Here is a 9,904-nt window from a genome sequence, read left to right on the forward strand (position 1 = left end):
TGACAATACAAAGGCTACCTTGGTCTGATCATTAGGGAAGGCCCCAGGTCTGCATAGGAAGTGCAAACGACACTGATTCATGAATACGGCGAATCGTTTGGGGTCCCCAGCAAAGCGTTCGGGTGGGGCCAGCGGCATGTTTCCAGGTAGATTAATCTGCACAGGGTTACTGGAAACCACAGGAGCGGGGTTCCCTCCGGAACTGGGTAGAGGAGTTTGCCCAGCTTGACCTTGCAAAAGCTGTCTGGCCAGGTCATCAGTTCTTTCCTTTGATATTATTAATTCCCTCCTAAGGGCATTAGTCTCTTGACGAGCGGCATGTACTTCGGCCCGTAATTCCCCCAGTAATTGGGACAACTGATCAGTCTCAGAACTTTCCATAGCGCCTGGGTGGGAATTTGTAGGAAGGCTTCGCGTTCTGTAACGCTCACCTGACTCCCACGGAGGCGCTGGCCTGGTTCGCGCTGCTGTGACCTCTTCTAAGGTGATGCGCAGGGTTCGGAAGACGGACTGGACCGGGCCCCCAAATCTGGCTTGTCTGGCTCACAGAAGTATCCTTCTGTAGGCGAAAATAGGGGATTAACTGTCTGCGGGGTAATGCAATCAGCCTCCCACTTTCCCCTCTCACCCTCCTCGAAACCCTTCTGTGATTCCTCACAGCGTCTCACCTTAGGGTCTGGAAGGACGAGCTCTCCATCCTGCTTCTGATGCAGGGGCGCGTTGGTAACCAGTTACTTCACTGGATTTTTCGGATTGGTGAGAACCAAACTTGCTTGGCTTCCAGGTAAGTGTTTTGATAAGAGCTTCCCCTTGTGTCCATGCATTAATGTACTAATGCTAGTTCTTTTTCCCCATAGGGGCCGGGGTACGGAATGCCGGGGAACAGGCACCGACCCGAGATGAGAGGTGAAATCCTTGTAGAAATCAGGTAAGTCTTTAATGAATGTTTTTTTGGTAATGTCTTTTCATTCGCTCATTAACGCTGATGTCTCTTTTTCCCCTTAGGGGTCGGGGTCCGGAAATGCCAGGATGCGGCGCGGACCCGAAATGAAGAGGGAATGAATCAACAGGTAAGTCTTAACATGGAGATTTAGCTTTCCTTATTCCCTTCTCTCTCTCACCTTTTGTTCTGGTCTTTTTCTCCCTAGGCGCTGGGGCGTGACTGCAAATCCGGATGATCGCTGCTGAACATGGAGGCGCCCTGTAAAGGTGAGTGGAATGCGGCGCTGCAGCGATCGACGCGATGAGCTTTTAAATTAAAGTCTTCCTTTTCAGGATTGTCGGCGAGATGTCTCCGGGATGCGGTTTTAGCAGGTAAGGACTTTTCCTTCTTCTGTTCTCTTCTTCTCTTCCTTTGCAGGTGATCCAGGATGCTGGCAGGCGTGGCAGAAGTCAGGATGCAGGAGCAGACACGGTGAGCGTCCAGCTGCTAGATGCAGAACAACGCGAAACACGTGTGGCTGTTCGGGTGGGGTTTAAATAGCCTTGGAAGAAGTTCCAGGTATGTATCCTTCCTCCAATCAGGTATGTATCCTTCCCCGACCACGCCCGGATGGTAAATTAGTCCCACAGGTAAAGTAGTTCCTTTCAGGCCTCAAGGAGGCCGGGATCCTGCAGCATGGTCTGCATCAGGTAAGTGCACCCAAGCACTTCCATAATGAGCCTGGCGCCTACGGCGCCAGGACTGATGTCTTTTATGAGCCTGGCGCCATAGGCGCCAGGACACTGTCCAAAGGGCCCCTATATGGGGTTGCTGGGTCCTTCCTTGGGGACTGGATGTCCGCTTTCGGGGACGCAGGGCTTGAACCGGCTCCCCGGGAGCGGGCATCATGACATGGAGTGAAGCAGGGACCTGGAGTAACTGGTTGGGAGAACAGAGTGAGGCCTTGATTGACCCCTTTGATGGTCCTGCCGGTGGAGCCCTGGCGCTATTGATGACTATAGAATCCTTTTCTTCTGTAAGTATATATCTCCACAGCCATAGATTAAACAAGTCCTATCTATCTAAGCACTACCCTAGAGTGTCACCATAAGAACAAATCCACTATGCTATCTGTTGTGCAATTTAGTCATTTTTATATTGAAAAGTATTTTATTTGTCTGTGCAATTTGGTAACTCTCCCCTTGACAAATACTGTGTTCCTCTGTGCATTTAAGTAATTTTTCCTATGGAACAAAATCATCCCTTGCGTATCTGTTGATTATAGTTCTCTTCCCCTGAAAAGTCCTTTGTTTGTTTGCATAGTTAATTCAGTTATTTCCCTAGTATTGTGCTTAGTAAATCAATGTATTCCCCCATTGAAATTCACAGAGCAAGGTTGTTGCAATTCAAAATCAACAATCTTGTGCCCAGTGTTGTTATTTAATTGTTATAGTCATTAAAGCATTGCCCCAAAAGAATTATTCCCATTATGAGCTAAAACCGAATTTGTCCATGTGTTAAATTGTGTGTTTAAAAACAAATCCCCTTTGCATCTGTCATATTAAACCCAAACTGTTGTTCCCACTGTGAGAATCTCTTTGCCCAAAACATACCTGTGAGTTGCCCCTGTCATTTTCACTGAAAACTGTGGTTCCTATGTGCCTTTCTCATTGTTGAAAGCGTGTGTGTAATTTCCAACCCCAGCCAAATTTAGTGGGATTCCCAATTTTGTTTTTCCAAATATTTATTTTCATCCTTTAAACAGTGTTTTTCCCTGGGTATTTTCCTTCCCTCTATTATGTTCTGAACTCTTATTTGGTATTGCCTTTCTTTCTTTTTTCATGGTTTTGAGTGTGCCTGTCTTTTCCAGCTCCAGCTAAATTTAGTGGGATTTGTATTTTCGTTTGTTCAAATAATTATTTTCACCTTTGAAAAATCATTTGTCCTACTCTATCTTTCCTTCGCTATCACATCCTGATCACGGATTCAAATTATATTCCTTTTCATTTTTTTATTTTTCTTTCTCATGTGCTGCTTGTGTAAAAAAAGGATTTCCTATGTGTGCTAGCTAGTCTGTTTGGAAGCCCTATTGATCCCCTCTAGTATAAGCAGCCCAAAGTATCCCTTGTGTGCTGTCCTATGGTAGTAGTATTGAATAATTTAAGACTCAGTTTTCCATTGTCACCGGGGGAGCACTTAACCTTTCTGCAATCAGTTGAGGGAAATTTGGCATTTCTTTTCACAACACAAAATTGGTGTGGCATTGAAGTCTCTCTTAACCTGGTTATATTCTAGAAGCCTGTGCATTGTGTTGCCACATCAGTGTCTGCTTTCATATTTTTGTTCTAATTGAATATTAAAATAATAAATTGATAAATTATTCATTGACAATACACCGGCCTGGTTCCTGGTCTATTGTGAAAAGGAGTGCTGGTGGAGGTTGGGTGCGAGACAGGGTGGAGGCCTCCTCAAAAGCATTTGTGGAATCATAAAAAGCATTTTATTGTGCGTCACCGTCATTGTGGGGGTAGAAGGTCCCTGACATGTTTGTGCTGCATAATATCTCATAACACAACATTGAGCTTAACAGGGAAGAATCTGAACATGCTTTCAGGCAAGCAATGTACCTAGTATGGAGATAGATACATTAGTGTGTAATCTGAACAGAGAACAGTGAAAGTTATATACTTAAATAAGTAATGCATGTGTGCATAGCCAAAAGCACAAAATCAATAAATTGTCAATTCTCTTGTGTGCAATACCAATATTTCTTTCCTCATGTTGGTGGACAAACTGGTTCAGGAACAACCTTTCTCATTTGAAATTTGATATCGTTAGTCCAGGGAGAAACTAGCTGCACTGTCTCTTGTGTTGTGACTGCCCCGAATGTCGGCAGCATTTACCATAGGAGATGTCACTCTGCATTACGCAGTGATTCTACCAGTTGTGCATGATAACAAGTTAGAATTTAGCAATCTTTTATCCATGGCAGCCCTAGAATTTGGACGTGTCCTGCGTAAAGTGAACGTTGTAATTGTAAATGAAGTTAGCATGGTGTCCAATCTTATTAATTCATATTAAGTCAATCGTTGGTTCATTCGGGAATGCAAGAGGTCTGAGGACTAATTATGACATGCTGTTTGGAGGTAAAAATATTCTTGTTTCCGGAGATCTCCTACATTTTACTACTGTGAAAGGACAACCCATCTTCCAGACTCGTCATTCAAAGGAAACCCAGAAAGCTATTGGCAGTAGGCAATGTTAATCTTTGAAATGATGTCCACTACAAAGTACTTACTGTCAGTAGGAATCAATATGCAGATTTTGAATACGAAAATGAAACTTTCTCTGTAAATACAAAACTATAATTCTGCTGTAATTTAGAATAAGTGTGCATGTACCATTTCCTTATAGTTCACTGAAGTACAAATGGCATCAGGCATATAGAACCATCCAAATGATGTTGTCTGTATTTCACTTAAATCTGCATGTTAAAACATAATGATGGCATTTCCAAATGTTATAGATTCTTACATGTGAATATGTAGTTAATGTATATATGGTTCTATAAGTTTACTACAACCTCTGTTTGGATGAAACTTATAGCTCACACAGAATTCAGCACACCACATGGGTAAGTAGAATGTATGCCAAAAAAAGTCATTCCTACCACGGTGTAACTTCTGCTGATTAACCAGTGTGAGGGGCAGGCACAGGGCCTGTAGGTGGCATCAATACATGATGCCGGAGGCCACAGGCAGCCTCTTTCAACTCACACAAATCACCCTCTCCCCTGCAATACTCTGACTTAGACCCCTCACATCCTCCCTCAAACCCTGTGCTGGCTTTCTAGCCACCTGGGCAGCAAGCTAGCCTGCCTCCCTCAAACCCTGTGCTGGCTTTCTAGCCACCTGGGCAGCAAGCTAGCCTGCCTCCCTCAAACCCTGTGCTGGCTTTCTAGCCACTTGGGCAGCAAGCTGGCCTGCCTACCCCAAACCCTGTGCTGGCTTTCTAGCCACCTGGGCAGCAAGCTGGCCTGCCTCCCTCAGACCCTGTGCTGGCTTTCTAGCCACCTGGGCAGCAAGCTAGCCTGCCTCCCTCAAACCCTGTGCTGGCTTTCTAGCCACCTGGGCAGCAAGCTGGCCTGCCTCCCTCAGACCCTGTGCTGGCTTTCTAGCCACCTGGGCAGCAATCTAGCCTGCCTCCCTCACAGCTTGTGTGTGTTTCTCCCCTGCTTCGCTCACCTTCTTTGCCACCTTCCGAAAGCCAACCCTGGTTGCCTCATAGACGGTTTGCATGAACCCCATCAGCTGATTGCACGTCCTTACCAGTACCTCCGAGGCTTGTGCTCTGCGGCCCTGTATCCTGTGACTGTTCCCCCAAGGGTCAGAAGCTGGGGATGCTGGGGTTCATAGGTTGGCTCTGTATGTGCATCTGTTGTAGGCCGCCCTGGTCATTCAAAGGTTACATCTCTGTGCGGCCCCTTTCTTGCTGGGATGGAATGTTCCAATGTGATGGCCTGCAGTACAGGAGAAGAGGGACACTCCCAGGGGTATGGCGCTGTCTCAGCATCTGGGAGAGAGCCTGGACTGGCAGGGGGGCAAGGCTGGGAGGCAGCCGATGGTGACCCATGTGTGCACCTGCATGTGGCTAGGGTGGATGTCCTTAGGCACGGAGGAAGCGTGGAAAGTGGGGCAGTAGGAGACTCATGAGCCACTATTAACACTGCCCGAGAAGTCATTTTTGGGGCACGTGACCTTGCCGCCTGTCTGCAGCTACTCCTCCCTGTCTTCAGGCTCCACACACATACCTACCTAATCCTCGACCTCCTTCTCCATCATCCTCCATTGACTCTTCCTGGGGTACTATCGCAGCTCAGGCACCCCTCTATGAGGACAGTGGCTGTACTCCAGGGTCATGATTTCATTGGAAATAGAGGCTGCAAGAGACAAAAAAGGGACACATTAGTCATTGCAGTCATTTGCTGGGAGACCACACTGGACTGACAGACATTACAAGAGATTACTGATTGACAAGGGAGTGCACATAATGCTGTGTGATGTGGTAAGACATGTACAGCACACATGTAGACAGCATAGCACAACGTGACATTGCAGAACATGTCTAATTAAATGTTACTCTGAGTCTATGAAGGCCATGTAAGAGGTTAGCTAGTGGTTTTGGTCACACAGGTATTTGAGCTACCTCTGACAGGAGATTCCACTGTTTGGCCATGTAAGAGGCAATACAATACTAAATGGTGTGGCCCAAGTGCAGCCCTACCAGGGACGACACCACACCAAACAGGAGGGATCCATGTGAGTAAGCAGCAGTACATTGGGCATGCCCTCAGGATATGTCTGTAATAAGAAAGGACATAGAGAGTCCACATGTCATGGGCCCATAGCAACAGATGCAGAAGGTGCCTTGCAGGTGACTGTTACCTGAAATCAGTCTTACACACCCAGCACCTTTGGTCGTGTGGGTGAATAGGGGGCATACGCCTGAGCTACAGCAGGTTTGTAGCCAGACGTAGATGCATAGCAAGCTGTGAGTTTCGACCTACTCGCATGAAAAAGCACACAAAAGCAGCAAATGTGCACAAACAACAAATGTGTGCACTGATTCAGGGCTGTGTGTTTCACCAATGACATTCCCTGGAACGTTTTGCTTTGAGAACAGATGTCGTTATAAATGTAACAGTGAAATAGAGGGAAAGTGACCAGTGTCTAGTGTACAAGGCGGGGGCAGCCCTCACACGGCAGTTCTGACTTTCCCAGAAGAAAGCTGTTGCCATCACCTTCCCAATACATGTCATAAGACACAGACAGTGCAACCCTTGTTGGGGGACACACACCAAAGCTGTAAATTGGCATCATCATCGGCACTTCGATGCGCAGGGTGTGGCTGAACACAATGTTAAAAGCAATACTAGATCCAGGCAATATGCCACTTTCGAGACAGAAGCCTCTGGTATTGCTTATGCCTGATTTTGTGGAGTACTCGGAGCTCCAGAGTGCTGTTGCGTGCCCTCAATCAGTCATGCAATGCTGTTTTTGCTCTTCCTGAAAGATCTTCTGTTCAGAGATAAGCCTGAGGTCACCCCATCACCCTCTCACCTCCCTGGCATTGCACTGGTAGTCCTCAGATATTCTGCTCCATATTGTGCCAGGACATGGCCCCTGCAGTTCGGAGTACGCAACCCAGAAGATGGAGTTACACCGCCAAGCAGAAGTGGGGTGTCTTGGGAAGGGTGTGGTGGTTAGGGGGCAGGAGCACTTGGCAGTGCCGCTGCTGCCTCTTGGACAGGGGGGCTGGCGTGAAGGTGGGTGGCCCCTCTCCTTTGTGGAAGTCCGCCTTCTCCTCATGGAATCTGTGCTGACTCCTACCCCTTTTTCTGAGTCTCTGTTGATGCGCCTCATGGGCTGAGATGCCTGGGAGTGTTGCCCAGATGCAGTTGGTGCTAGGCCCTCTGAAGCATGGACCAGGGCACCAGTGGTGGTAGTGGATTCTCCGCTTCTCCCTCGTTCTGGGCCCTGGGGCTTCCCCTCAGCTGCATGCCACTGCCAGTCCTTTTGGCTTTCATGTGCTTCCTGGCCTGGATCACCTGGGGCTCTGAGGGCACCCTAACACCTTCACCCTTGTAAAGGCAGAACATCCGTATTTTGAAGATTTGTATTTAAATATGCACAAATACTTCAAAGATTTCTAAGGACTCATGCAGACAGGCAACACAAGCCTGGCACACAGATGTTGTATTGACAAAGAGTTATGCACCAGCCAACTTGACATAAACAGACACAGAGGACTGTAGTCTTCATCAACTTCATCCGGTCCATATGGAAGAGGGTCCTGCTCATTGGCCCGAAGACAACCTTTCAGTTTCCATGTATTTCCGTTGCTCGATATGTGAACTTGCAGGTAACTCCTGGACTCTGTGACTCACAGGACATGTGTTTCTAGCTAGGGTCCAGAGCGAAGAAAGGAACATGAGATCTGGTATTAGAGTACTAATGCAGACCTATGAGAGGAAGGGAAGGAAAACCTATTCTGCACTGTTGAAAGCAGCTATGTGTAAAAGGAAGATGAAGTATTATAAAGGGCTGCATAGAAAGGATGGAGAGGCGTGGATGAACTTTGCGGATCACGTTAGAAATGGTGATTTTAGACGATTCTGGGAGGTGATCCATGCAAAGAATACTGCAATGCCAATGATTAGTGGGGTGACTAGCAGGGACCTAGAGGAATATATAGCGGGCATATTGGGAATGTTTGCTGAGGATTCTTCCTACCCTGTTGCTATAACTTTAAGATGGAGGCTTTTGCCTGCTGTTAGTGACCTAGCTGCATTAATAAACAAGTTGAATACATCTTGTGCTGCAGGCCCGCATGGGACCTGTAATGCGCTACTCAGAAGAAATACGCAAGTGTGGGAATTGGCACTGTATGTTGTATATGCATATATAGCGTTGCTGCCAGGGCGGCCTGGTATAATAGACTGTTTGGTAGCTATCAGTATGGCGTAGTAGTGCAGAGGTCTGCAATCTTTAGAAGGATTTACTCTCCCGAAGTCAAGTTGTTGAGGGGTCTGTTTGAGGAGCAACACCGGCTGTGGACAAACACCTCCTGCGCAAGAGCTACAAAGTCACGCAGAGGACCGCAGTTTGTAGCTCATGGACGATGGCTCCTAAGGAACTGAGCAATCTACCAGACAAAAGGGGCCGTCTCCTCGAACATAGCTTTCTCCCTGTAATTTTGTAAGATTTGTTTAAAATGAAGATTTGTTTTAAAATGTATCTTGTGCCATGTACGCAGTAAAGCTGCACTGCCTGTGAACTTGTGATGGCCCAATCAATGGCTTCACTAGCTAAGCAGCAGTGCTAGAGAAATATGTTGTTCATAAAGGGAGCTTCTTTGAACAAACCGCAATAGCTCTTTTAAAAGCAAGTTGCATTTGTTTGTCAGTACTGGAAAAGGGTGGGCACTAAGGAACGGCCTTAAATTGGTGTTCCGCCCAAGGAAGAAACCTGGACCGATAAATTGTGATTGCCTATTTGCCTAATCTCTGCCGGTAACATACCTGATTGGACTTGCCAGCTTGCACTGCCGTATAGTTATAACTACTGCAACTACACTAGGCAACCGATATGTATGAACGCTGTTACTATACTTTGTAACCCCTACTTAAGCAACCCTTGTAATTCCCATCTTAATATAAGCGCCCAGATGCCTCTGGGTTCGGTGCGCTATATAACTGTCAAATAGATACAATAAATAGCAATGCTGCTGTGAATATTATACCTGAGTCTTGGAAAGACAGTCATGTTATCCTCATTTACAAAAAAGGAAGTAGAACTGTACCCAGTAGCTACCGTCTTCTGGCAATGTTAGATATACCAGCTAATATATTTGCTAGAGTATTCTTGGAAGAACTCACTAAATGGTCTGAAGCAAATAACATCGTTCCACAGTGTCAGACTGGATTTTTCAAGGGATTTAGTAATTTAATCACTTTGGTATCAATAGTTCAGTATAGTTGGACAAAGCGTCAGTTGCCTGTGTATGTGGCGTATTTTGATTTTAGTGCCGCATTCGACAAGGTCTTGAGAGGATGTCTGTGGCCCAAAATTGATTTGCTGTGTTTGCTTTCTATGATTATTAAGTTACACACGGACACAAGAATCGGGAGTAGGTTGGATGGGTCTGGACGTGTAGTATAATGGGTTCCAATTAGTAGAGGGGTCAAATAGGGTTGCATTTTGGAACCCTGCTTACTTCATTTATATTTGTCAGACATGCAAGCGGCTCTCCCTATACCAGAAGTGAATGCTATAAAATACGGTGGAATTGGCATAACTTGGCTGGGTTATGTGGATGACATGGTAATACTAGACCGCACATCGAAAAGATCACCAGCTAAAATAAATGCACTCAGGAACTATGCCAAAGCCAATGGGTTAAACATGAATGTGGATAATACCA

At 46.3% G+C, this 9,904-nt stretch overlaps 1 non-coding gene across 1 annotated transcript; it reads left to right on the forward strand.

The window, feature by feature from the left end:
• The first annotated feature begins 8,744 nt into the window (after positions 1-8,744).
• Positions 8,745-8,878, forward strand: LOC138570370 (small nucleolar RNA SNORA76). Its single transcript, XR_011303452.1, has one exon. It is a non-coding gene; the product is annotated as a small nucleolar RNA SNORA76 (small nucleolar RNA).
• The last annotated feature ends 1,026 nt before the right edge of the window (positions 8,879-9,904 follow it).

The sequence above is a fragment of the Ambystoma mexicanum genome, chromosome 2q (assembly GCF_040938575.1).
Source record: "Ambystoma mexicanum isolate Mex_15411 chromosome 2q, UKY_AmexF1_1, whole genome shotgun sequence".
Taxonomy (NCBI): domain Eukaryota; kingdom Metazoa; phylum Chordata; class Amphibia; order Caudata; family Ambystomatidae; genus Ambystoma; species Ambystoma mexicanum.